The sequence below is a fragment of the Ursus arctos genome, unplaced genomic scaffold, assembly GCF_023065955.2.
Source record: "Ursus arctos isolate Adak ecotype North America unplaced genomic scaffold, UrsArc2.0 scaffold_23, whole genome shotgun sequence".
Taxonomy (NCBI): Eukaryota; Metazoa; Chordata; class Mammalia; order Carnivora; family Ursidae; genus Ursus; species Ursus arctos.
In genome coordinates this window covers 5772641-5800498 of record NW_026622908.1, presented here as the reverse complement: position 1 = coordinate 5800498, position 27858 = coordinate 5772641, and the positions used below count along the sequence as shown (strand labels likewise).

At 46.5% G+C, this 27858-nt stretch overlaps 1 protein-coding gene across 1 annotated transcript in view; it reads right to left on the bottom strand.

Moving 5' to 3' along the window:
• The window catches only part of INSC (INSC spindle orientation adaptor protein), a 118700-nt gene extending 102726 nt beyond the window's left edge, over positions 1-15974 (bottom strand). The window contains exon 1 of the mRNA XM_026487250.4: positions 15829-15974. The gene's annotated coding sequence lies outside the window, so the exon portion shown is untranslated. The remainder of the gene's footprint in view (positions 1-15828) is intronic.
• Between the last annotated feature and the right edge of the window lie 11884 nt (positions 15975-27858).

Genomic DNA, 27858 nt, shown 5'->3' with positions numbered 1-27858 from the left:
GAAAAAAATTATTAAAAGGTATTAAAGAAGGCCAAAATAAATGAAGAGGTATTTCATATATATAGATAGAAAAATGTCAGTATACTGTAATCTGTTGTATAGAGACAATGTAATCCCAATCAAATCCTCATAGGATTTTTTTCCTAGGACTTCATGAGTTAAATCTGAAATGTATAACCAAGATTATTCCTGAAAAAGAAAAATAATGTCTAAGGTCAAAAACAAGACAAGGGTGCCCACTTTCAACACTCCCATTCAACATAGTACTAGAAGCCCTAGCCAGAGCAATTAGGCAAGAAAAGGAAATAAAAGGAATCCAAACCAGAAAGGAAGAAGTAAAACTCCCTCTGTTTGCAGATGACACAATGTTATATATTAAAAAACCCTAAAGAATACCCCCAAAAAACTGTTAGAACTGACAAGTGAATTCAGTATAGTTTCAGGATTGAAAATCAATACACACACACACACACACCCCAAAGAAACCAGTTGCATTTCTATACACTAATAACAAACTATCTAAAGAAGAAATAAAGAAAATAATTTCATTTACAATAACATCAAAAAGAATAAAATACTTAGGAATAAATTTAACCAGGGAGGTGAAAAATATGTACACTGACAACTATAAGACACTGATGAAAGAAATTGAAGAAGACAAAAATAAGTGGAAAGACATACCATGTTGATAGATGAGAATAATTAATATTGGTTTTGGGGTTTTTTTTGTTTTTTTAAAAAGATTTTAATTATTTATTTGACAGAGAGATAGCCAGCGAGAGAGGGAACACAGGAGGGGAGTGGGAGAGGAAGAAGCAGGCTCCCAGCAGAGGAGCCCAATGTGGGACTCAATCCCGGAACGCCGGGATCACGCCCTGAGCCGAAGGCAGACGCTTAACGACTGCGCTACCCAGGCGCCCCATAGAATAATTAATATTGTTAAAGTGTCCCTACTACACAAAGCCATCTACAGACCCACTGTAATTCTTACTAAAATTCTAATGGCATTTTTTCACAGAAAGAGAAAACTATCCTAAAATTCATATAGCACCACAAAAGACTCCAAAGCGATCTTACGAAAGAACAAAACTGGAGGCTTTCTGATTTCAAAACTATATTACAAAGCTATACTAATCAAAATTGTATGGGACAAGGATAAAAACAGACACATAGACCAGTGGGAAAAATTGAGAGCCCAGAAATAATCCCCCATGTATATGGTTAACTAATATTTGACAGGGAGCCAAGAATACTCAATGGGGAAAACAGAATCTCTTCAATTAGCAGTGCTGGGAAAACTAAATATTCACACGCAAAAGAATGAAATTGGACCCCTATCTTATACTGTTCTCAAAAATTAATTCAAAATAGATTAAAGACTTAATTGTCAAACCTAAAACTATAAAACTAGAAGAAAGCATAGGAGAAAAACTCCTTGAAATTGGTCTTGACAATGACATGGTGGCCACCTGGGCCTCAATGGGGGCAATGACAAAGACTGCGATGGAGGGAAAGGGTCTTCCTCCCGCCTCACCCTCTGTTCCTTTGTTTCTTCCTCCTCCTTTCTTTTCCAGCCAGTCTCATCCACTTCCCCTAAGGGCACTCTAATCCTACGTAAAGGCATGACTTCCCAGTACCTCAGGGAAATAGGGTGCAAGCCCACAAACTATTTCCCCATCACCACTTGCGCAAAAGCTGATTTGAAGGCATCTCTGGGTTTCAACAAAGGGAAGTGCCAGGATTTCAAGTGTCTCGGGTTTTGCACTGGAGACCCTTCACTGCTAAGTATCAAGATGAAAAAAACTGGAAACTGACCAAAACCTTACTCAGAGTTGGAGTGGAAAGATTCGTAGTGACAGCACTACCTGCTTGAAACTCTTCTGAGATTGCTTTGTATGTAATTCCTCTGGATCCAGTCACTGAATTTGGAGGTGAGCTGCATAAAATGGAGGAAAACTCTTCTGCCCTTCTTGCAATGTGGTTCTTTTTTTTTTTTTTAAAGATTTTATTTATTTATTTGACAGAGATAGAGACAGCCAGCGAGAGAGGGAACACAAGCAGGGGGAGCGGGAGAGGAAGAAGCAGGCTCATAGTGGAGGAGCCCGATGTGGGGCTCGATCCCGTAACGCCGGGATCACGCCCTGAGCCGAAGGCAGGCGCTTAACCGCTGTGCCACCCAGGCACCCTTGCAATGTGGTTCTGAATCACGTTCACAAGGCTGCCATGAGTGACCACCTGAAGTCCAAGACTCACACCAAGCGGAAGGCAGAATTTGAAGAGCAAAATGTGAGAACGAAGCAGAGGTCCCTAACTCAATCCCTCTGATGCAAAAATACTGCACAAACAGAAAATCAGTGTTATCCAGGACTCTGTGAAAATGTGCCCAGAAGCAAACATCCCACTTGAGAAGGCTGACCACCCAGCAGTCCGTGCTTTCCTGTCTCACCATGTGAAGAACAGAGGCTCCATACCTACGTCAGACCAGCTGAGGAGAGCATATCTGCCTGATGGATATGAGAATGAGAATCAACGCCTCAACTCACAAGACTATATGTGTGCGCACGCACACACACACACACACACACACACACACAAGAATATTATTCAATCATAGAAAAGGAACTCCTGCCTTTTGCAACAACATAGATGAACCCTAAGAGCATCATGCTAAGTGAAATAAATAAGGCAGAGAAAGAGAAATACTATATGACCTCACTTATATGTAGACTCTAAAAAGCTGAATTCATAGAAACAGAGAGTAGAATGGTGGTTGCCAGGGGCTGAGGGTTGGAGGAAATGAGGAGACATTGGTTAAAAGGCATAAATTTTCAGATGAATGAGTTCTAGGGATCTGGCATACAGCACAGGGGGTGACTATAATTAACAGTACTGTATTGTACATTTGAAAGTTGCTGAGAGTATATCTTCAATATTCTCACCACATTTATAAGAAAAGGTAACTGTGAGGTGATGGCTGTGTTAACTCACCTTATTGTGCTAAGCGTTTCACAACAAATACCGATATCAAATCCTCACATTGTACACCCGAAACTCACACAATATTACATGTCAATTATATCTTAATAAAGCTGGGGGGAAAGAAGAAAACAAGAAGACCCAGGCTTGACCAGATACCCGCCACCCTGCTAACATAGTCTGTAATAGAAAACAGAGGGCCTGCTTTCTGCCTGGCCAGCCTATGCATATCCGGGCACAGCCCCTCAGCACTGTGCCTGGGGCTGCCCCAGTTTAGCACACTTTAACCTTACGTGGCACTGGTATATGTGGGCTCGCGCTCTTATCCTGATACTTCTGCCACCTGATTCAAAAAAAACAAAAAAACAAAATAAAACAAAAAAAAACCCACAGCCCCCATCCCATACAGTCCTTAGGATTCCTTGCCAAACCCAAAAGGTGGTACCAAAAAAAAAAAAAAAGAAAGAAAAGAAAACAGACCAGCGATCAAGAAACCAACAGCCTCCTCTCAGCTCTGCCAGTAACTAACCTTGTGAACTTTGTCAAGTTACTAACCTCTCTGGGCCTCTTTTCTCATATGTAATATATCTTTGATTACCTGGCACAGTTGTTATAGAGACTGGAATATAATAATGGAGTTGACACTACTTTGTATCTCTATATGAGGTCATAAAAAGTAAGAGGGATTTTGTTAGGCAATATGGTCTATGGAATAAGAGTCTCTTAAAAGACCCAAATGAATGAATTTAGTACAGTGGGATTTCAAGTGAAAAATGAGCCCTGGACCAAGATAGAAATCTAGAAGTTGGGGCCTAACCAAAAATCTCTGTTAACACAATGTAAGCAAGAAACCTGGAATGTTATGGGAGGACAGGTGCTCCAGAATTGTCTTTTCCAATCCTGCAGCTTATGCAAAGGGAAACCAAGGCCCAGAGAAGGTGAATGACTTATCCAAATCACAGAGCAAATTTGTGGCTGAACCCAAACTAGCACTCAAGTCCTTTCTTCCCTCCCTCTCAGGTTCTGTCCTGATACTGGTCCATGATGCTATGCTGGTCCATTCTGGTCCACAATGCCACCTTATAGAGAAAGTGTAATGACTCAACACCTGAAGAAAATGCCACAGCCTTCCCCATGGTACTCACTGAGGGGTGCTGAACTTGGGGGCACTTATTTTCCTGTGTCTACAAGTTCAGTTTGCTCATGAGTGTAAGTCACTCTCTTCCATGTGGAAATCCCTCTGCCAACTTCACAGCACAAGACAAACAGAATGTGTTGACCGAGAGCTTAAGAACCAATTACAAATCCAGTACTGATACAGACCACAGGGCCTGGGCTGGCAGGAGCTATGGTCCAAATCCCTGTGGCTCTTCAGAAAATTGTCTCCAGTTCAGTCCTTCCCACTAGGATCCTGAATGTGCGGATGGAAGTGTGTCAAAGGACAATTCTACCTGTAATCCTGCCTTAAGTTGCAGACTTCTGCATGCTGTGGGGAGAGGACATGTTCTTAAAGAAGTGGCCTCTAGCTGGTTGGGACAACAGGAGAGCAAATAAGTGGGTCTAGTGAAGTCTCTGGAGGCCAAGCCTCAGGCCAGACCAAGCACTGGACTTATAACCCAAATATGCATCCCACGTGTTTATGTGGGAGGCTGTTAAATCCCCTGTGGGATGCTCTCTATCTCCAGCTGGGTAGGGACTTTGTCTCTTTCAGTGACCTCAGGCACAGAACACCCTGGCCCCTCACACACCTGTCTCCTCACCCTCTCAGAAGTCACCTTCATGGCAGCTGCCCCCTTTACTCACATCCATGGTCCCAAGTGAGCCTTTGCCAAGAGCTCTGAGAATGACTGAGGTAGAAATGGTCACAGGTCAGGCCATATGAGTGCACAAGGGATCCAGAGCCAGGCTCTACTCCCATCAGCAGGCAGCTCTTCCTGAGCCCACCCTGGCCCACCCTGAAACCCGTCTAATGCCTTCTTGGTCTGGGTCAAGAGGGGAGACAGTATGGTCATGGGGTGGTGCAGAGCATCTGCTCTGTATCAGGCTCCAGCTAAATGATAGAGAAGTAAATGAATAAAACAATTTTCTTTTTCTTAGAATTTCCTCTTCCATTGAAAGAAATATATAAATGTATAATTCAATATAGAAATTCCTCCAACCGGAGTTCAAATAAGATGCTTGACCTTTCTCTTGCCACATGTGCTCTATATGGTCTTGAATATTTTATGCCCCTTCTGGGCTTCCAATTGCCCCATCTGGAAAAGGAGAGGAGTGGATTAGACGAACTTCTACTCTGAAACTTACGTTCCTACAATCCAATGACCCCCTCCCCAGAAGCTTCTACAAGTCATTCATGGCCAGAGGCCAGACCCAAATTCTTCACCAGATTGCTTTGCTCAGAACTCAGGTTCTGTGTTCTTTGCTCAAAGGTGAGTTACAGGAGACATCTGGAGTTTGTCCCAGGGACAGCCGCTCACGTCACCTGCTGCTATTGTTGGACATTAGAGCCCCCACATCATTGCATCCCTGCCCACTGTGCACCTGGGGACCACCCCAATAGTCTCCAACCTCAGGGACCCTGTGGGTCCTAAGGCTAAGAAGGCTTGCACAAGGCAATTGTTTTCTTGTTGGCCTCCAGCCTCCAGCCTACCCCCCTGTCATTCTGGTGTTAGTTTCAGCCCCTTGAACCACAGCTCTCATAACATCTCCTTGAAAACCTGTTACGTCTCATCATTATCTCTTAACTCAAGCCTGAATTCCTTAGCCTGGCACTCATGACTCCCCAGACCCTGTCTTCAGCCCACCTCAGCTCTTTTGGCATCACCACCCTAAACTCCCCACTATGTCCTTTATGTTCAAACTTCAAGGCACGTTCCCTGCTAGTCTTCAGAACTGATTTGCTGTCCCCACCTATCAAGATTCAATATAAATGTGGCCTCCTCCTGGAAGCGTACTCACATTCCCCAAACCACAAGGCACCCCAAAATACTGAAGCACTGACACCATTCATTCTGGGCTTGCCAGGGCCTGCTTGGTTTTCTAACTGCCTGGTGGTCTCCTCTGAGGGCATCCAGCACCTCCTGCTAGGGCCCAAGTCCCAGAAGAATATGCCCCTACCAACCAGCATCTAGCATAATGCTCTATGCGTAGCAGGTAAAGACTTGTTAAAGACCAGTAAAGACTTATAAAGACTTCACTTGTAGTGAAGATAGCTGGACAGATGATAGAGGAACAAAGAAATGGATGAACAGTGACGAAAAGGCTCAGAGGTCATGTTACATTGGTAGAAGAAAAACTGAAATGGATGGAGAAATAAACGAGGAAGTGGACCTCAGTCCTGGCCACCACTATCTCTCACCTGCATTACTACAATAGACTCCTAACTTGCCTTCCTGCCTACTCTCCTCAAACTGCCATCACAGCAGCCAGAGCCTGTCATTTCTCTGCTTACAACCTTCCAATGCCCACCCATATCACTCAGATTAAAAGCCAAAGTTCTCCAGATAACCCACAAAGGCCTTCATGACCTCACCCAAATTATCGCACTGACTTCAACTCTCTGACTTTCATTTCACTCCAGGCCTGTGGACCTTCATGCTCCTCCGCAAGCGTACATCAGGGCTTTTACCTTTCTTCTTCCATCTGACTGCTCTTCCCCCAAATATTCACACAGCTTGCCCTTTCACTTCCTCCTGGCCTCTGGTTAAATATCTGCTTATCAGAGAGAATTGTCTGACCCTATACAGACGTATAAACCTTCTCCCACCCTTGGGATTCCCTTGCCTTTCCTGTACTTCTCCAGAGTGCTCAGCACCTCTTGCATGCTGTATGTCAACCTGCTTACTGTCCGTCTTCCCACACCAGGAAGCAGATTCTATAAAAGCAAGTGTTTTGCTCACTGCTGTATCTCCAGTGCCTCAAACAATGCATGGCACAGAGTAGGGACTAGGAGGATAGTTGCTGACTGGATGAATGAGGGGTTGAGTGAATGAGTCTGTAACTGAAATCCCTGACACCTTCAGACATTCTTCTAAGATGCTCTTATCTGATGTGGTTGCCATTGTCCTATGTCTGCTCAGTTCCAGTCCCATCCGATGTCACAACAGATGGACAGCACACATTCTCGGGGGTTCTTTAAAAGTGGCAAACTTAAGAGAACTGAAAGACCATCTTCTGGAGGGGATGGGGCCAGGATTAGTCTACTGCCTGGTTCCTAATGCAACATTTTAAAATCCTGCTCTCCCTCCTCCTGCCAGCCTCTCTGCAAATTCCACAGGGTTAAAAGCACAATTCTGGTAGAAAATGAAGAAAACAAAAGCATCCTCTTTCCCACGGTGGAGCTCATAGGGAGCTGGGTTTCTCTTTCCCCTTTGGACCTCAGCCCCAAGCATGTCTGCAGAGCCCAGCTACCACCTTCCACCTATCTGATCAAGGGCCTAATTCCTAAGCTCTCATCACACTGAAAGAGAGGACAAGACACTAGAAGAGCAGAAAGTAAGACAACAAGAGCAATCATCATGGCAGCTTCTGGTCTCCCTTTTCTGTTAACACCCTTCAATTACACATGTCCCTCAAACAGCACAATGACATCTCTCCACCCCAATGGTCTCTTCGCCTGAGCTTCTGGGCTGTGAGAACCAGGTGAAAGAACGATGAAGAAGAGGGGGATGCAGGTGATTCGCCAGCCTTGAGTCCTGCTATAAACCCAACATAACTTCTTGTCTGTGGCCAGACAGGTGGGTGTTGAAGGAGGGGTGAAGGGGGTGAGTGACTTAAATGAAGACAAAATAGATCACTGAATGAGTGAATGACGAATGCAAGAGTCAGTGACCCACAGTGACTGAATAGACCATCTGTCCTGGTGGTAATGGCCTTGTTGCAAGAATGGCTCCCTGGACTCAGTAAGACATGCTCTCTGGATTCTCTTGTAGGCCTAAGTCTAGTGCAATCTCAGGGGTGGGGAGGAGAGTGTCAGCTCCTGACCCATGTGATGTATCATGCAAATAACTCTCAAGCTCCAAGGGGCCTTCATAAGTTTGTAAAGATCCTTCATAAAAGCAGCTGTGGAGCCAAGTCAGGACCACCTGGAGTGCCCTCAGATCTCCTATATCCTCTACAAACCAGGGTAGATGGGGAAGCCACAGCTCTGGGATGCCTTGTGACTTAGCTCCCTCCTCCCAGGAGCTCCTCAGAATCATCTAGGATTTAGTTGTCACCTATCACCAGTCCCTAAAAAGCTGCTGAATGACAGTCTAATTCGTGTTGCCTAGAAGATGGTACGATCTTTGAGGGGGAGGGGCTAATAGGCACCTCAAATGCCATATGTCCTAAAATGAATTATTACCTTCCCCACCCCCAAACCTACTTCTTCCTTAGAATTTTTATTCCACTGAATGGTGGGTGCTCAGCTGATATCTGGGTGCTCAGCTGATAAAACTTCATTCATTCATTCATCCAACAAATATTTGTGGCACACGTCAATAACAGACTAACTGCCAGGATCAAGCAATGAAGAGCCCTCCCGGAGCTCATCATCAAATAGGAAAAAGAGGCATTAATTATCATGTGATAAGTGTAAATAAAGGTAAAGTTACAACTGTGATAAACCCTTGAAGGAGGTAAATAGTGTTTTAAATCCTTATAAAATGGGATTTGACATAGTCGTGGGTCATGGAAGGGACAACTGAGCAGAGAACTGAGAGATAAGCAGGAATCCAGTATGTGAAGACATGAAGGAAGAGCATTCTAAGCAGGGGAACAGCACATGCAACAGCCAATTGTAGGAGGGAGACTGCCAAGCCAAAGGACTGAGACGAGGCCAGCAAGTCAGAAGGGAGCAAGGGGGGGGTGCTAGGTAGGAGGATGTATGAGACAGCAGTAGGGTTGGACAAACAAGACCTTGTAGGATTTACTAAAGTGTTTGGTCTTTATCTTAAGATCAACAGGAAGCAACCAAAGTATTTTCAAGAAAAGAAATGACATGAACAATTTGTGTTTTGGAAAGGCACTCTGGCTGCTCTGTGGTGAGCAAATTGGAGAGAACCCACATAGATACAGCTGGACCAGTTAGGAGGCTCCTGTGGTATTCCAGAAAGATGACAATGGTACCTTGAACCAGTATGATCCTAGTGGAGAAGGACAGACAGAAGTGATGAATTTCAGATATTTACAAGAGAACATCAACCAGACTTGGTGAGGGATGGGACATGGGCTCTGAGGGAGAGAGGTGCTGAGGAGGACTACCAGTGCTCCCTGATGTATGCAGCTGCATAGATGAAGGAGCTGGTCAAGGAGATGTGACATACCTGAAGAGGACCACACAGGAATAGGACAGTGCAGGGAAAGAATACAGAAATTCCGTTTTGGACATGCTGAGTTTGAGAGTCCCTTTGACTTTTTCATCTCCCTCACTTTCTGCCTTTGACCAGTCACCTGATTCTACCTCCTCTCCACCTTATCTTAATTAAGGTTCTTGTCATTAAAACAATCTCCAGGGGGCGCCTGGGTGGCACAACGGTTAAGCGTCTGCCTTCAGCTCAGGGCGTGATCCTGGCGTTATGGGATCGAGCCCCACATCAGGCTTCTCCGCTAGAAGCCTGCTTCTTCCTCTCCCACTCCCCCTGCTTGTGTTCCCTCTCTCGCTGGCTGTCTCTATCTCTGTCGAATAAATAAATAAAATCTTAAAAAAAAAAAAAAACAATCTCCAGGATCTCATGAAATATCACCTCCTCAAAGAGGCCCTCTCTGGCCACTCAATCTAAAGTACCCTTATGCTACTACTCTCTATTTCAGTCACTTGTGGGTTTTTTTTTTGTCCTTTCTAAAAATAGGTAATAATTTCTTGCACTTTGAATCATAGAAATAAATACGGACATACAGGTAGGTCTATATCCTAGCTCTGCTTGCTAAGAGGGCATAGAAGCAATGATACACCAAAAGCACAGAGCACATGTTGCCCCAGATTTTGGTTTCTAAATACCATTCTCCACTAAAAGGATCCAGGACTTCTTAGAGAAATGGCTAGTTCCAGGGCCAGAAACTTTCTGTTATCTCTCAATATCCAGACCAAGAGTTTTCACCTCTGGGAAGGTCTCTCTGATTGCCCCAGTAAGAGAGAACACTTCCTCTTCTGATACGGCAAGGAGTCCCATACCTGCTGGGATCATGTCCCACAGGCCGGCCTATCACTTACTGTTCACAAGCCACACAGTCTGACTGCAGCTGGAGGACCAGGATATACCCTGCTCACATGTATTCCCTGTGCCTTGCACAGATCCTGGCACACCACAGGGTCTCATTTAATATGTGTAGTGCGAATAAATGAATAATAGTAATTGAAATTTCTGCATCTTCTGAGAGATCCTCCTAACTTCATTATCCCCAAAACCACAGAGAGTGAGAGAAATTCATTCTTCCCTCATTTTACACACAGGGAAAGTGAGGCCCAGAGGAAGTAAGGTAACACAGTGTACCCAGACGCTGAGCTAGAGCTGGAGTCCAGGTCTGTTGCCAGTCATTCTGGTGTTCTTCCCCAGAAGTGGAGTGGGATAAGAAGGAAGGATATACCGTTCGTGGTTCCCTTATTCTGTGTCAGATACTGCACTTCAGTAAACTTTCTAGTGCTAGTAAAACCACAGCATTATAAGGAACCCAATTTTACAGACAAGGAAACTGAGACTCCAGCTCAGATCTGTGTGTTTTTCTCTGCACATGGCTGGAATTGGTTCAGCTCTCTCCTGACCCTCCATCAGGGGCAGTGAGACAGCCTGAGCCCATCATTCTGTCTCTCAACCATGTCCTTTAAACCAGCACCACACACAGGCCCACAATGCAGCCCACATTCCCAGACCACAGGCTGTATTTTACATGGTTTCCAAACCCAGGATATTTGGGTTGTAAGACAAAACCTCCATTTCTCCAGCAGAAAGTGAACACTACACACAATTACCCAGCCAAACTGCTGATGCTTACAGACACTGCATCATGCTGAATAGGGTCTGGTCTGCCCGGAGACGTCCTCAGCGGATCCTGGACTCCCCCAGAGCTTGGCACCGAGGGGACTCTGGAACTGGAGGAGGGAGACTGAGCTGGCTGGATCGCAGAGTCTGGGTGGAGGCCCCATTCCCAGGATAGAGATTGATTCAGGGGAGCAGTGAAACCACAGAAGCCCAGTGCTGCCCACCCCGAGAGAGTGGAGGTGATCCCCGCCAAATTCAAGAGACCTCCCCACCCCGCCCCTGCGTCCCACGGAGTGGCAGTCTCTGTTTGAGGCTGGTAAGGCTGACGATGCTGATGTTTAAGACCTGGGGCCAGAGACATCAAGCCCTTAGCCCTTCCCTGGTTGTCCCAAAGGGGTGGATTTTCCTGTTTTCGAAACTTTCGAACCAGGGGAGTGATCTGAAGACATTCACTACAGACTCTGACAGCAGACAGAACTGGGATGTAATCATGGCCAGCTCTTACTTAACCTCGTTGTGCTTCAGTTTCCCTATCTTTAAAATAGAAGTGCCTGTCTCACAGGGTTGTTCCAGAGGTTTCATGAAACAAAAGATGCAAAGAACCTACCAAGTGGCTGGCCTTTAGCAGGTACTAAATAAATGGAAGTAACCGTGAGTAAGCCTTCTCCCAGCCACTCTGACTGCCGGGCCCAACACGCTCTTGCTATATTTAAATCTGTTCTCATTTGGTGGAGCTAAAAGTCCTAGGAACACCCCAAAACCTCAGCAGAGACACAATCAAATCTGTCTTACCTTTTGGAGATGACATTTATCCCTTACCTATACCAAACCCCCAGCACATCACCCAGTACCAGGTACTTCCCAGGGCCTCAGGCCAATGATTCCTCCTTCCCACTTTGTAACCAAACGCTTTTGGGAGGATCAATCTTAAATGTGGTTAACAGCCATCAGAGTATGTGGGTCATTGGGGGAAAGGGGTGACTTAATGCATACTGAGAAGCAGAATCCCACTACAGTGCCTGAAAGCCCACCATTAGAGTCCTTCTAATCTTTCTTTAGTGCTAAACACTGCCCCCCACTGCTCCCCTTGCCAAACATTAACAGCCTTGGGCAGGGTAAAATAATCAGTCTTGGAGTCAATTAGTTAGAAGTCTCATCAACTTTCAATGCAGCCAGAGCCCTGCCCTGCATTCAGAGGTCCCTGGTGATTGACATCTCTTATAAGTAAGAAGTGACAAATGGTGCCCTAACCACTTAGTAGACTTGAAACTCCCTCATCGGGAAGGAGAAAAAAGTGAGCATTTGTCTATGACCTCACAGGTCTAGGAATGGGGGCAGAAAAGCCTCTGTGTATGTCCCCCCACATTCCAGAGCCCAGACTCCTCATCCTGAGCTCTGGTTCTAGAAAAGGCATGCTGATCAGAGACCATGTGGTCCACACTGGGGGAGGCAGAGCTCAAGTCCAAGAGACACAGACCTCCCAGCAGAGCCCTGGGCCTAGACAGGGTCACATGAAGAAGGGGTGGCCATGGGGCCAGGGCCAGGCTTAGGGCAGGGGTCAAACTCCTTCGGGCATCCAGACACTCATGCTTTTGAGACAGGGAGGAGCTGGCAGCTGAGGTCCTCAGAGCAAGGGGCATTTATCAATGGCCCAATTCATTCTCAACAATCCCCATTGTCTGAGCCAGCACAGAGATGGGCATTATCTCCCAGAGCCGCTGGAAAGAACAGCCCCAAGACATGGTCACGAATCCGAGTCCAAAGATACAGAAGCCAAAACTGAGACATGGCTTGAAAACTACATGAAATATCTGAAATTGGAGATGTCCCCCCAAATCCAGGCAACATGCTTCCCAACCTCACAGCCAAATAAAAGGCTTAATTGCTGGTTGTTCGTTTACTTATTCTGATCTCTTTCTACAAAGGATGTGGGAGTTTACACTTAAAGATGTGTGTACTATGCAGTTGTTAAAGCAGAAATTAAAAGTAAAGCCAGGGTTCCAATGAACACAATTACTACCCTGGAGCAATATGCTAGACTAAGAGCTTCCTGGCAGCTAAAGTAGGAAGAGAAACCCACAGGTTCTGTCACAAGCTCAGGAGTCACAGAGACCTATAGAAATCCCTTGAGCACTCTCTGCCTCAGTTTCCCTGTCAGGAAAAAAATGGAACTATTAACCTAAGAACGTTGTTGTGAAAAGTAAATGAAATAAAGCATATGCTAAAGATTCAACCAATATGTTTCTATTACCATTATTACACGTATCATTATTTTTTTTAAGATTTTATTTATTTGACAGAGATAGAGACAGCCAGCGAGAGAGGAAACACAAGCAGGGGAAGTGGGAGAGGAAGAAGCAGGCTCATAGAGGAGGAGCCTGATGTGGGGCTCGATCCCATAATGCCAGGATCACGCCCTGAGCCGAAGGCAGACGCTTAACCGCTGTGCCACCCAGGCGCCCCTACACGTATCATTATTACTATTATTCTGTTGTCTGACTTCTCTTCCTTAAATTGGAACTATGTTAACTTAGTGGGGCTGCCCTGATGCTCTGTGATCCCGCATCATTGCTCTGAAGTTCTGACTGGCAGGCGTATGTATTTGATTAAGAAGAAGAAGAAGAAGAAGAAAAAAAAAAAAAGGAAACAGACCAGGACTGAGTCGTCATGAGTCCTCCAGTTTTCCAGTCTTGTCTTGAGTCCTAAGGTGGCTGGGGCCCCTGTAGAGGGGAAGGCTGGGGAAGGAATGCAGACTTCCTTCACTCTGCAGGAAGGCTGCCAGGCTGACCTCAGCCTGCCCTTACTGAACCATCCCCTGGGGTCAGGCTGAGGACCAGGGCAGGGAGAACAGATCCCTGCACCCCGCTCAGGAAATGGCTGAAGATCATCTCTCCCCGGCATATAAGGAGACTTGGTGGAGTGAGAGCTCAGGCACTCCTTGGACTAAACCATAAACACTAAGTAAGATAAAGTCAATGTCATCTTTCTAACCTCCCAGCTAAAGGAACACATAAGTCTAGGCACCCCCGCTGAAGCCTGTCCAGAGGAGAATGACCTGGAGGGAAGATGTCTAGAAGCCATAATAATAACAAAAACAACCTGATATTTTGGGTCACCTACTCGTCCAAGCACTGTTTAGTGTGTCCCCAGTGATCCCCAGGGGAAGGAGATCAGGGAGAATAAGATGCTGTCAAGGAAAGAGAAAACCACTGGGGGAAGGGGAAGGAGCAAATCCAAAGCCAGCTCTTCCAGCCTGGCTGAGACAGGAGACTCACAACAGGCTGATAAAAACCAAAGAGAAGGAATCAGCCCAGCTCCACTCACTGTCCCCCCCGTCAAATGACTGTGTGGCCCCAGCCCATAGAAGGCTCATGGCTTTTCTACAGCAGGGGGAACCCAGAGTGCAAACTAGAGCCTAGAGCAAATTACAGGTGCCAGGCTCTGCCTTAGCCTGCAAGCCTGGCCTTTTCATTTGTAAGAGGGTAAAAGCTCCTTCTAAGTCCAGACCCTTAAGCCCCAGGCTATACGGGCAGCCTCAGTTCTAGACCAAATAGGAAACCCCAAAGGCACTGTCATCTTCCCTTAACCCACAGCCAAAGTCCCTAACTTAAGATAGTCCCTACTGTGGCCAGTTTCTTGGACTCAGTGTCCAAGGTGCCGTATGTAGGCTAAGTAAACGGGGTCTGGAGGCTGGGGTACATTAATCCGGGGGGAACGTTTGTGCATTGCATATTCTACACACGTAGGCACGTGTTGCATACGTGTCACTGTCCACAGGTGTACGTGTTGAAAGTATGTAAGAGTCTGCACGGATGTTCTGACTGGAACCGCACGCAAGACTAGCGTGTGTGGGTAGGAACGTGTGTACACATGAGCAGCTGTGTGTGGGTGTGAGTGCCCTATCAGCGTTCGTGAGTTTGCACAACTGTGTGGTCTGCCCACCCCCTCTCACTGTCCTCCTGCCTCTTCGGCCATGACAGTGGGCTCCCAAGCTGTCTCTTCACCTGGCCAGCCAGCTGGGGTCCCTCAGAGCCCCATCTACTCCAGTGTCAGGTGAACACTCTGAGCTCCCACCCTACGTACAGCCGTGAGAAACCAAAGCCACCGAAATGACCCACAGAGAAGACACCCCTGCTGGGGACAAGCCCAGTCACCCTAGAAGGTCGGAGTCCAGATAACACTATCCTAATTCTGTCTTCATCGGCTCACTCACACACGTCCATCCAACCCCACATGTGCACTCTCTCAGCCCACTTGCAGCCTTCCTACCCCACACACAATGTACTTCCAGGAAACGACACACATGCCACCTGTGGGCACACTCCAGGTCCACCTACAGGTGCATTCCCCCACACACGGACATACTTTCTCACTCATACTCCTACCCTGGGACACATGCTAGAAAGTTCCACAGGCTAACACATCGGCCCAGACAGTCCCTCCCACTGCCCACTGTCACTCCTACACCTACTGTCCAAATAGTCGCAAGCACGCTCAGTCCCCCACTAGGCCGGCCCACCCCGCAGGACCCCAATCAGCCGGCCCAGGGGGTCTACTCACTGCGAGGGAGCGGGCGGGCGAGCCGGTGCGCCGCGCGGCCAGCGGTGGCAGGGCGCAGCTGGGGCTCCAGAGGCCGGGCCAGCAGAGGGGCCGCCCGCTGCCCCGCGCCCCCGCCCCGCGCGGCCCCAGCCCGCCCACTCCCCGGCGGCCGCAGGCCCTTCCACGACAGCGCGCCCCCTGCCAAGCCTCCGTCCCGCGTCAGCCACCGCTGCCTGGAGTCTCCGCCGGGCCGAGAAGCTATTTTGGTGCCCCCGGCAGTGGAGACGTCGCCCTCTGGTCGGCGGGGAGCGCTGGAATGGGGACGCGGTCAGGCTTAATTAGAGACCTGGCTTACCCCGGGGCCCGGCGGGAGTCAAGGCTGGGAAGCACCCCGGAGCCAAAGCCGACGAGGCAGGGGTGCCCACGTGTGCCCCGCATGCCAACATCTGGAGAGGGGAAGGGAAGGAGCGGCGAGCGCTTCCCTTGGAGCTGAAACAAAACAAGGAGGGGTTTGGGTGCGGTTCACATGCTCTGAGGAGGGAGCCGCCAAACTTTGAGCAGTCCCCAAAAGCCTGGAATGCGACGGGGTTTACTCACCACAGGTGCTTCCCTGAATCTAAGTCACCCATATAAGATCACCGACCTCCAGACCACCGACCTGCCAAAATGACAGAGGGCGTCTGTTGAGACTCCTTCTGACTTGGTGCACATCAAACTTCCCCTCTGGACGTCTTTGTGTCAGATGGCTAAGTCAAGAAAAGAAGGCTGATTCCTACCCAAAAGCTCGGGAACGTTGCATTCCTGAATTGTAAGGAAGCTGCAAGGTCATTCCATCCAAGTTCCTCCACCCTGCCAGGAATCCAACGGGAACTGAAGGGCCTCTACCCACACTGGGGGATCACCAAGGTAAGTCGTCCCTAGCCTCCCTTGGGTCCCGTTCCTAAGCTCACACACTCTAGTTGGCAGGAAGTTCTCCTTGGCATCTAACCTAAATCCCCCATGTGTAAACTATATCAATATGCTCACACTACGCGTTCAGAGGGAAGGAGGTCAGCTCCATCTCCGTGACAGAATGACGGCCCCAAGGTTCCATCTCAGCCTTCTCTTCCTTGATGCTAATACCTTTGTTCCGTTTTTCAGGCCCGGGCTAACAAGGACAATTGCACCCTGGCCCTGGACACATCGCAGCTCCTGACATTAATTCAACTGCCTCAGCTCTCTGGGAACCCCAGGCTCTAGATGCCCAAGTCATTCAGATGAGCCAGCTTCACCGCACCTTCCATCTATCCAGGAGAGCCTGATTCCGCTCTCCAGTCCCTTGAGAGGAGCTTCAGTTCCTATCTCAGTCACTCCTGTCTCAGGCCCTGGGAACAGAACTTGGGCCCCAGCCATCCACATGGCTGGGCATTCACACTAGGGCCACGGTCTTCCTCAAATGGGCATGGTTTGCAGAATCTTTTCTCCGAGTCCGTTTCTGGTAGATGGGTTGTATAATAAAAAATAGTCTGGACTTTCTCCTCAAGGAGACCTGACTTTGCATCCTGCCTCTGCTATTTTCTAGCTGTGTGTCCTTAGCCAAGTCACTTAACCCCTCTATGACTCAGTTTTCTCGTATTTACAGTGGGAATCATAATAATTCTGCCTAGCTCAGAGGGTGCTGAAAGTATGAGATGAGATCAGGAATGTAAAAGTACCTGGAAAGCCAAGATATTTTTTAGTATGCTAGTAATGGAATGAGGCTTAGATCATAAACAGGATAAATACTGGCAAAAACCTCAGAAATCTTTTATTTCCAGGACCAAATTTCGTGCCTGGGTTTCAGAGCAAGAAAGGAACAGACTTGGTTTTCTAGGGGTTCCTTTAGGGTACTTGTATGAATGTCCCCCACCCTGCATTCCCCAACACACACACACACACACACACACACACACACACACACACACACACACACTTTCCCAGATACGTACGGCACAGTCCAGCCTCCTGGCCTCCTGTTGGCCCCATAGGCCCCAGCTGCCTGTACCCTCGCTGGCTGCCTCTCCATTCCTGGGAGGCCGCCTCATGCCTCCAGGCTTGACTGCAGCAACTCCAAATCTCCCTACAGGGGCCCCTGTGGGCGACTCCTCTCTCCTTGCCCATCCTTCTGGGCCATGGCTCCAGCAAGGCCTGCAACTCAAGGCAAAGGTGGCAGAGGCTTTCTCCAAGGCAGTTCAGACTTGAGGCTGCCCAAGGGAACTCAGAGTTGGAACATCATCCCCCTTGACCCCCTCCCCTCTGTCTGCCTGGCTTCCCAGTGCTGTCCTGTTTAATTCTTAATGGAAATTCCATCCCTAGCGCCGGCCTGGCTGGCTTACGGAGTCCAGGCTTGGGCCAACAGCAAACTCCACCCAGAGACAAGAGGCCTGCCTGGCCATATAAACACAGATACACCATATGCACATATGTGTATACACACACGAGCGGAGAGACTTGCCCAGAGACATTCACAAATTCAGAGATTCTCACCCAGATAAATCATACAGGGAAAGATAGCAGGCACTGTAATCACTAATACTTAGGGCACGGTGCTAAGTACTTTGCAAATATCAACTCCCCTGATCCCCACAACAGCACTGGGTTCTGGTATTATCCCCAATGTACACATGAGGAAACTGAGGTACGGGGAGGCTAAGTCACTTTCATAAGGCATCTAGTAGCAATAGCCTAACACGCGAGTACTAAGAACTGTGGAAGGGGCTTATGAGCATTTTCATTTTGTCACTGTGGTCACTTTTTGTGGAAGTTACTATCATCCCATTATACAGACAAGGAAAATGGAGGTCGAATGGTTTAAATCACCTGCCTATGGCCTCCCAGCTTGTGAGATGCAGGGAGACTTTACACAGATATGCACAGGAACCCTCATAGATGAACATGGAGACACACGGGTAAGGAGATACTGGTGCACACGTGCGTGCACACACACACACACACACACACACACACACACAGAGGCTCAATGGTAGTTTCTTCTACCAAAAGAAGCCTCAGGAATTATCCAGAGCTGCCTTAGGCAAAGGTCCCTGTAGCCTGATTCCATGCTCTTCTCCCCTTCCAACTCCACCAACTTCACAAATCACTTGAGGAAGGGCAAGTTCAGACCTAAATGGAGGGAAGATTTCAGGTTTACAGTTCAGCCAGCCAGGTCAGTAGTCAGCTCCCCACCTCAGCTCCAAATCTGGTTTGCCCAGCATCCACTACAAGATTAGTGGAGGAAGGCTCAGGCACTTTTCTGAAGGGATCTATAGGGAGTACCTTAGAGACTCTGGGCAGTGTGGAGGAGCTGGCCTAGGAGGGCTCCCGGCCTCCAGGACCTGATGAGTGTGGGCAAGCCCCAGAGACAGGGTACAGCGCGACAGCCTCAGGCAGAACAGAGCATGTGTTGCCCGAGGGAGCTGGAGCCACATTACAGACATGGCAAGAGTTTGGTGGGAGGGGGAATGGAGAAGAAGACAGGGCAGGGCCATGATGTAGGACCAATAGCCAAGTCCAGAACCCAGGGAGTTAAGAGAACAGGCCTGCAGAGGACAGAAGAGTTTAGCATCCAAGAACTTGTCCACTGTTTGAGGCTTCCATGCTAAGCAGGACATCCCCAAGCAGAGGTTGTGCTGGCCCTGGGCGTCCTCCCAAGCAGCCCCACCAGAGAACACCCAGGAAGGCCTGTGATAATCCATGTCTTTTGTGGTTTCTCACCCCCCTCATCCCCATCCAGCATCCTCTGTGTGTGCTGTCACAAGCCCATCTACTCTGTGGTCCGAGGACAGCTCAGCAGGGCAGCCCCAGGGGGCATTTGGATTGGAAAAGGTTTTTGGGGAGAGGAATGCTAAACCCCACAAATGAACCTGGCATCACATTGTCAGGCAGGGGCTCTAAGAGGCGGAGACATTCTGAGTCAGAATTTGCATTTCTAAAAAGTTCTCCTTGTTTGGGTGCCCCACTATGGGAACTCCTGCTTTATAGAATAAGAGAAAGTCAGAGGTCATTCCAGCTCAACAGTTAACGTGCAACGTAACTTCAGAGTGCAAATGGATTCTTCTGCAAGGCCCCTAAAGAAAGAATTTGCATCCCAGGAGTCATTTGCACTATCCCCTCCCCAAACTCCATCTCCCCAGCTTCTGTGCAGGCCCTGCTGTCCCTTACTACATCTCCTGTGGGCTCCACAATGGCCGCTCTGTCTTAGCACTTCTCAAGTGAGAGATGACATCCTCCACTCTGTGTTCCAACTGCTCAGAGAAGGTTATCGAGATGAGGTACCTGCACAGAAATAGCTGCCAACCAGGCAGGCTCTTGGTTCTGGGGCTGGAGATACAAGATCACAAGGTCGCGATGACAGCAGCAGGAAGGCCAGCACACCCAGAGAGATGAGAGCTGGGCAAGGGTCCCAGTACCCATAGCTGCCCCCTCATGTCCAGCAGCCCCTGTCTCCTTCCCTGAGGTGTGCACACCATGATGGTGCCCTGCCTCCAGGTGTGATGGCACCACAGGGCACTCCAGGAGAACAGGGAGAGGTGAATCTGGCCCCAGAGTCCCAGACAGGCTGCTGCAGGCACACCATTGACTCACTTGGCCCATTGATCTCCCCAGGACTTCTTCTGCAACATTCTCAAAGGGGAAAACTTTCTCCAACTTCCAGAGCCAGTGTGAAAATTTGTAATATAATTAGAACAAGGCAGTGTAAGAGCCAGAAAGGTCCTCAGAGATCTCTGGGTGCAGGGGTTCTGCAATTGTATTATCCACCATAATCAGTTGGAGGGGAAATGCAGATTCCCAGGGCTCCTTCAGAGGTTCTGATTCTGTCAGCAAGTGATGAGCTGGAGCCCCAGGTGCACCTCTCTTCCTAACTCTCTGTTCAATGACTTCACTTTGCTAGCTTGAAACTGGCCATGGTGGGAATATTTGTTTACACCACAGAAATTGGGCAAACATTACAAATCGGGGTGTTTTGTTTCATTTGCTTTGTTTTGGGAAGTCTGCTGTGGACCATTTACTAGCTCACCATGGAGCATGTGGGTCTTTATTTTCAAGCATCCCAAGGAATTAGGGTGCAGGCCCATTTTGAGAGAGAAACACTGATCCAGTAATGAGGTTCTAACCCAAACCCATCATTTTACAGAGAGAGAAACTGAGGCCCCATGAAGGGAAGAATCTTGGTGACCGTCACTGTGGTAGGTCCCTTGTGGGGTCACAGCTACTCAGTTCAGGGCGGTGGGGGCTTGGGGCAGCCCTGCCTGTTTTCTAGACCTTTTCCTGTGGCCTTTCCACCACACACCCTCAGTGGCTTATTGGTTAAGTAAGAGAAGGCAGGAAGGTTCTGCCCTTTGTCAGCATCTGGAATTTCAATAGGCTTGACTAGAGGTTATTAGTGGCCAGATCACTGGACTGGAGTGCCCTGGACAGCAGGCACATGAATTCCAGGCATGGAAGGCCCCAGAGCTGTCCTGCCCTTCCCAAGCCTGAATTGTTCAGCTCATTGAATTTAGAGAGATTCCCAAGCATCCTCCCCACAAATTCCCTGCCATAAAGTAATAAGCTGTTTTCTACTACTCCCAACCAAAACCACCTTCAGAAATACAGCCACAGAGCAAGTTAATAGAAACAAGAACCCAGGACACCCACCCCTTTGTCTTGCCCCTACCTCCAGCTCTCAGATGGGCTGCAAAAGAATGAGTGAGCATGGAAATAAGCAATTTCCCAGGGCAGTGTTTTTTTCAAGATCATCCCAGCCAACAGCATCAATGACCCTGGACTTGCATAGGAAATGCAAATTCTCAGGTGTCCCCTCAGAACTGCTGAACCAGAAACTCTGGGGCTGAGGTCCAACAAGCTATGGCTTCACAAACCTTCCTGATGCTTCCATACTGATGCTCACTAAACTTCAAAGACTGCTGTTCTAGTAGGAGGGGCTGTAGTTTCTGCCTCCTTGACAATGAATCAAAGGCTGTTTGGCTCAGGAGGAAAGGTCATCAGGGTGCCAAGCCCACCACCAGCTGTGTGGCCAGTCACACTTCTTCCTGGCCAGCCTCCTTAGCCCCATGCTCCTGGGAACTCTTGGGCAGTGGAGCTGTAGCCATGCATCTTGAGCTAAGACAAAGGCCCTCTTTCTAAAGACTAAGGAGCCAGTATCTTCCCAAAAACAGCAGGACAAGCTCATCAGAGATACAGCAGAGAAATTTCCTGTCTCTGCTTGGTGTCTGATTGAGAGAGTGACTCAGTGGACATTGTCTGGCCCTTTGGATTCTCAGAAGCTTGCTCTGGCTGGCCTGGCGACAGCTTGAGGAATCTTTCTAGAAAGAGGCCTGCCAAGGACCTGGCTCTAGAAGCCACTTCAGCCTCTCCAGTGTGGATCCACTATTTTCTCTGCTTCTTATGCTCCCAGGTGCAGGAAGAAGATGAGATTTGAGGGTAATTTAAAAAGTGAGGTCTTGGGGCACCTGGGTGGCTCAGTCAGTTGAGTGTCCGACTTGCTCTCAGCTCAAGTCTTGATCTCAGGGTCGTGAGTTCAAGTCCCACATTGGACTCCATGCAAAAAAAGTTAGGTCTTGGGGAAAAAGACAAGATAATAATAAAAAGAGCTACTACGATATGAACAGGCATTGACTTCTTCCTGTATATCATGGTTTACCTTGTTTATATCTCACCATGATCTAATGATATAGTTATTACTATCCCCACTTTAGAGGTGAGGAAATAGGGACTAAGAAAGATTAAGTAGCTCTCCCAAGATCATACAGCCAGGGAGTGGAAGATCAAAGATCAAACCCAGGTCTGACTGACTCTAGACCCCACAAGTTTCACAAGGAACAACACAGGAATACAGGTGCAGAGGTTCATCCAGGGCAGAGGAAGGGTATCTGCTGCTGAGACAGGTGGCCAGGGGCTAGCTCAGATAGGATGGGAAAGGAGAGCTGGAAGGGTCCTTTTCTAAAGTGGGAGAGCAAAATAGGGACAGGGCCTTGAGGACTCAAGGAAGAAGTAGCCCAGCTCCCCTGGGAAGCAGGGGAGGAAGCAAAGTAGGAATGACAATCATGGCCAGGCTTGAGTTGAAAAACATACGTTTGAAATGGAGCTAGTGAGAGCAATTACACAAGCCAAAACTCAGTAATTCTAGATCTGAGTTTGGAGATAAGAGCTGAGAGGTGTCCTAAACGGGGATTGCAAGGAGCTTGCCATCTATGGGAAGAGAGGGAAATGGCTGGGATCCTGGTTGGGAGATGCCCTAAGTAGGGCACTGTGTGGTGCTGCTCTGAAGAACTTTGCTCCCAACCCTGGAAGAACATGGCCCAAATTCCCAGACAGAACAATGTCTGTCAGTTGATGTGGTCAGGGTGGAAAGAACTTTCCCCACCCAGAGAGTGTAAGGCTCTGGAAATGGTTGTGAGTTGGAATCAAGGCAAGTCATTACCCCCACCTTTACCCAGCTGATCAAAAACAAATAAATCAAATCAAAAAACAAAATAAAAGTCATCTTTTAATTCCTCTTAACTCATCATCCCCCTCCTCCATGCAGCTGGTCAGTCCATCCTATCTGTTCTACTTCCATACTGAATCCATAACCATCTAGACCCCATTAACCACAAAGCAGTCAGAGTCATCCTTTAACAATGTAAATGAGATCACATCCTCCTCCAACCTAAGTCTTCAACAGCTTCTTATTTTTGCACACAAAACTCTACATGGTTCTCCTCTCCAGTAGAGTCTCAGATCATGTCATATTCCTGAGAGAGGTCTTCCCTGACCACCCAAACAAAAAGAACCTTCCCCTATCATTCTCCTGTTAATACTGCTTATCATTCTCCGAAATTTCCTTGTTTATTTATTTGTTTGATTATTGCCTCTCTCACCCTCTGCTTCACAAGTACAGAGGCCCTATCTTCTAGTGCAGTGCCTGGCACATGCTAGAAATTCCAGAAACTTCTGTGGAATGGTTCAAGCATGGTAGAACCCCATGTAGCAGAGCAGAGAAGTGGCAGAGATCATCCAGGAACCAGATGCTGAAAAGATAAAGGGAGCCAGACAGAATACCCAGCCCTTAAAAGGAAGAGAATTGGGTTTCCAAAAATTTTCTCTGAGAAGAGCATTTGCACCCCTAGCTTATGAGACCTAACAGCTTCCCTGTCCTGGAAGTTATATGAGACAACTATTTTTTTTCTCCTAAGCTGCTTGAGTTTTTGTTTCTTTTGCTTACAAGTTAAAAAGTCCTAATTCATACATCCTCCCCATGTCTTCTTGGTGAACACAGCATCAAAAGAAGGTCCAGCAGTTGGTGGGAAGAGCAAAGCACAGGAGATAAGTATCCTAGGCTTATCTTTTACCTCTGTGACCATAAGTAAGTGTCTTTCTTTCACTGGGTTGCCGAGTCTATAGCACCTGAGATCTGGTCTAAGAGTCCTCCCAGGTGTATCTGACAAGGACTCTGAGGTCATGAACTAAGAAAAGAGGTCATTATTCAGGCAGAATGCATATTCTGTTTATTTTCACAGCCCAGACAGGTCCCAGAAGGAAAAAAAATCCACTCAGATGGGATTTGGAAGACAATTTAATGAAGGGTTATTTATGTCAGGGTTAAGAGCAAAACAACTGTTTTGAGGCACCCAGGTACTGACGAGTGGAGAAGCTGTTATCACCTCTAAGCCTAGAGAAACAGGGGGAAAATAGCTTGCTGGTGTTCCAGTGGAACCATGGAAGAGGCTGTGCAACCATGGAAGAGATCATCTCAAAACCACAGCAACAAGCAAGGAAGGAATTCCCTAACCTCTCTCTTATCCTTCTTCTGATTTCCAGCAGTGCCTCCATTGACAGAATCCAACCAGAGAGACCTGGTGGTGTGATCTGAGGACCAGCCCCTCAGGATACAGAGCAGATAAAGATGGAGAAGCTGTGGGGGAGGGTGCACAGGGGAGGGAACCAGAACCTAGAAAATAACCATGATCCACAAGCACTCTCAATCCCCACATCGTCCCTATCATTCAAATCTCTCTATAGAAGAACTACACTGTCCAGGAAGCCACTAAATTGCCATAATGGTCTTGACAGACCCAGATTTACAGCTTTTGGCTAAGAGCTTTCCAAAGACAGAGGCAAGAACTTCAGCTATGCTATCAGGCACAAGCTACAGCTGCCACAAGAGCTTCCAGAAAAATTTCACCAGTAAATGAAAATTCTGATAATTTGAATAATTGAAAAGCCTTAATGCCAACCTCCAGATACATTATTGAGGATGAATGGACAATTAGCCAGGAAGAAACCTAATGGAAACCATACCTGGCCTAGGACTTTGTAGGATAAAACCCAACCGATCTACTTTAAATTCCCTGCAATTAATACCCACCTTTGGTTTAAAAGGTCTGGCCTCAAACACATTCTACTTGGTTACAACAAATCTCCCCTAAGGCCCTAGATAAAAAATAGTAGAACTAATGACCAAAGTGCAAAAATCTTGATAATGCAGAATGTCGGGTTTCAATCTGGAACTAAGAATATTTCTAAAGGTGTGCAGAAAGTTTCCATTCTTTTAACTCCAATCTTCGCCCCATCTCAGCAGGAACTAGAATGGTCATTGTCCCAATTTCCTCAAGAATGAGGAATGATCAAAGGACAGTGAAGATTGAAACCAGTAACCAAAGGGTTAACGGGACTGATCACATTTCAGACTAATAAACTCAGCTGCAACTTTTTACCTAGACCTTTTTATTTGCCTTTAAATTTCCCTGACTCTCCTTGGGAGAGGCAGGTTTGAGGCTTGCACTCCCATCTCCTCATTTGGCTGCCTCTCAAATAAACCCTTTCTTTGCTGCATCCTTGATGCCTCAGTAATTATCTTTGTTGTGCATCAGGCAGATGACCTTGGGTTTGCTTATACAACGAGGTCATTCTGTCTATTTCTACAAGAAAATATTTTTTTAAGAAAATATTTTAAATATGCAACTCTACCCCCCAATTACATATTTTGAATGATAAACTCTCGTAGGATTTAAAGTAAAATGGAAAGTATGTGTCTGTTACATTATTTAAAAAATAAATTTAATTTAAAAATAAAGAGTCTGACCTCAGACACACCCATTCTTCCTGGAGGGAAATTCTCCAGAATCCATTCTTGCCAAAGCCCCATTAGAAAAGCTGGAAAGAGGGGAGAGGACACGTTTTAGTCCAGAAGACTAAGACCCTTCTAAGAGAAAGAACATTCCAAAAGAAAGAGTGTGCCATTTCAGAACATGATGATCTCAGTATTGCTAGATGAAGTTTAGTCCAGCAAACAATGAATGGAGACCATCCCTGTGCCTGGCACTATGCACATCACTTGGGATACAAGTGATCAAGACAGTCTCTGATCTTGGGATGCTTACAGTATAATAGTGGGAAAAGAAACATAAATAAAGCATTCCCATACTAGGAGATAATTAATAAGAGAGGTGTAGCAAAATGTCTCACCATAATTGTGGATTTCTACTTTATATATTCTGAGGCTATGTTATTAGGAGCATATACATTTAAAACTCTTACATCCTGTTAGAAAATGTTAAATTTTGTTATTATAAGGGCCTCATTATCTCTGTGATGTTTTTTGACTTAAAGTCAATTTTATTCAATATTAATATAGCTACACTACCATTATTTTGGTTACTCTTTTCATGGTAAATTGCATTCTTACTTTTGCCCTTTATATATTCCTACATTTTAGATACTTCTTGTAAAGAACCTACAATTAGACTCTTTTTTAATCCAATCAGCGTAAATTGGTGAGGTGAGGGGGTTACGTGTTACTCAGATGGTTATCTGGGAGAAGAGCTTTCCAAGAAAAGGAAACAGTCAAAGCAAAGACTCTAAGGCAAGCATGAATCTAATGTTTGAGTAAGAGCAAGAGATTAGGGAAGTGAAGCAGAGTAAAAAAGGTGGGAAGGAGGGGTGTAGGACAGGATGAAAGCAGAGATAAAGAATAACTGGAGCGATGGTCTTGAGTAGTGGGAAGGGAATGTAATCTATTGCACAAATGGAAGAAATGACTCTAGTTAGGAGCATGGAAAGTTCATCTATGGCAGCTAGTGGGAGAAGAGTACCAGGAATCAGATGCCAGTGTATAGGAGTTGTGGTGAGGTCTACGGAGGGTCTCTTCTGATTGATGTCATTTTCTCAATGAAGTAGGAAGTAAGGTCAGGAGCTAAGAATAAGGATGGTGGAGGAGGTGTTGAGATTTTGAGGAGAAGGTGTGAAATAATGATCTAGAAGTATATGGGAGAGTGAATGGACTGAAGATATATGATTTCCTGGCAGAAAAAATTAAGGCCCAGGCTCATGGATTCATGGATTTTAAATGAGGCAATCAATGAATATGGTTGTGTGTTTTTCTCTAGGCATTGAGGGTCCTTAGTCCAGATGCAAAATTGCTGACATCTTCTCCACCAAATTCTATTGAATGATCATCTGGCCTCTCCTTGAACACCTCTAGTGGCAGGGAGCCTATCACTTCCTGAGAAGCTCATGCTATCATTAGACAGCTCTGATGGTTAGGAAGTGTGTCCTCATTTCTTCCTATTCATTCCCCCTATATTTTAGCCTCTGTGTCTGTTTTTTATGTCACTCTATATCTCCCTGTGTCAAGTTATCCAGAAATTTAACAACGTATCCAGCTGGTGAGACTGGGAAACACAAGAACTCTCACACATGGCTGGCGGGAATGCAAAATGGTATATTGCCTATATCTAGCAAAATTAGATATTCATTTACTCTTTGGCTCTACAATCCCACTTCTAGAAAAGATAAAAAATAATGGCATCACATTAGATTAAAATTGGATTAAGAGGATCCCAGGTTGAGTTCATGCATACTCCCTCTAAGAAAACAGGAATATTTTGCAAAATTTAGCTCCAAAGCTGTTTATTACAGCATTTTTTACAATAATAAAAATCTATCTAAAAATAAAAATATACAATTCACCTGTATACAAGGGATTGATTAAATAGACTTTGGCACATTTCTTCAATTGAATGTGAAATAGACATACTACATGATGCGATACGAGAATATTGAATGGCGTAGAAAGATACATATGGAAAAAGGTTTCAAAGAAGTAAGTTTGGTGTGGTAACAATTTCATAAATACGTACATAGAATACAAAAGAAATAATATACACCAAACTTAATGGTGGATTTCTCTGCCATATAAGATAACTAACAAATGCAGTCCATCCTCTTCTTTGGGGGAAGGAGCTTTCTTGTATTTTCTAAATTTTCTATATTATTTTAATAATTACAAAAAGAAGTTATTGATTTTTTTAGAATAAATCTTTAATTTTAAAACAGTTTAGATTTCCAGAAAATTTCCAAAGATAGTAAAGAGACTTCCCATTTA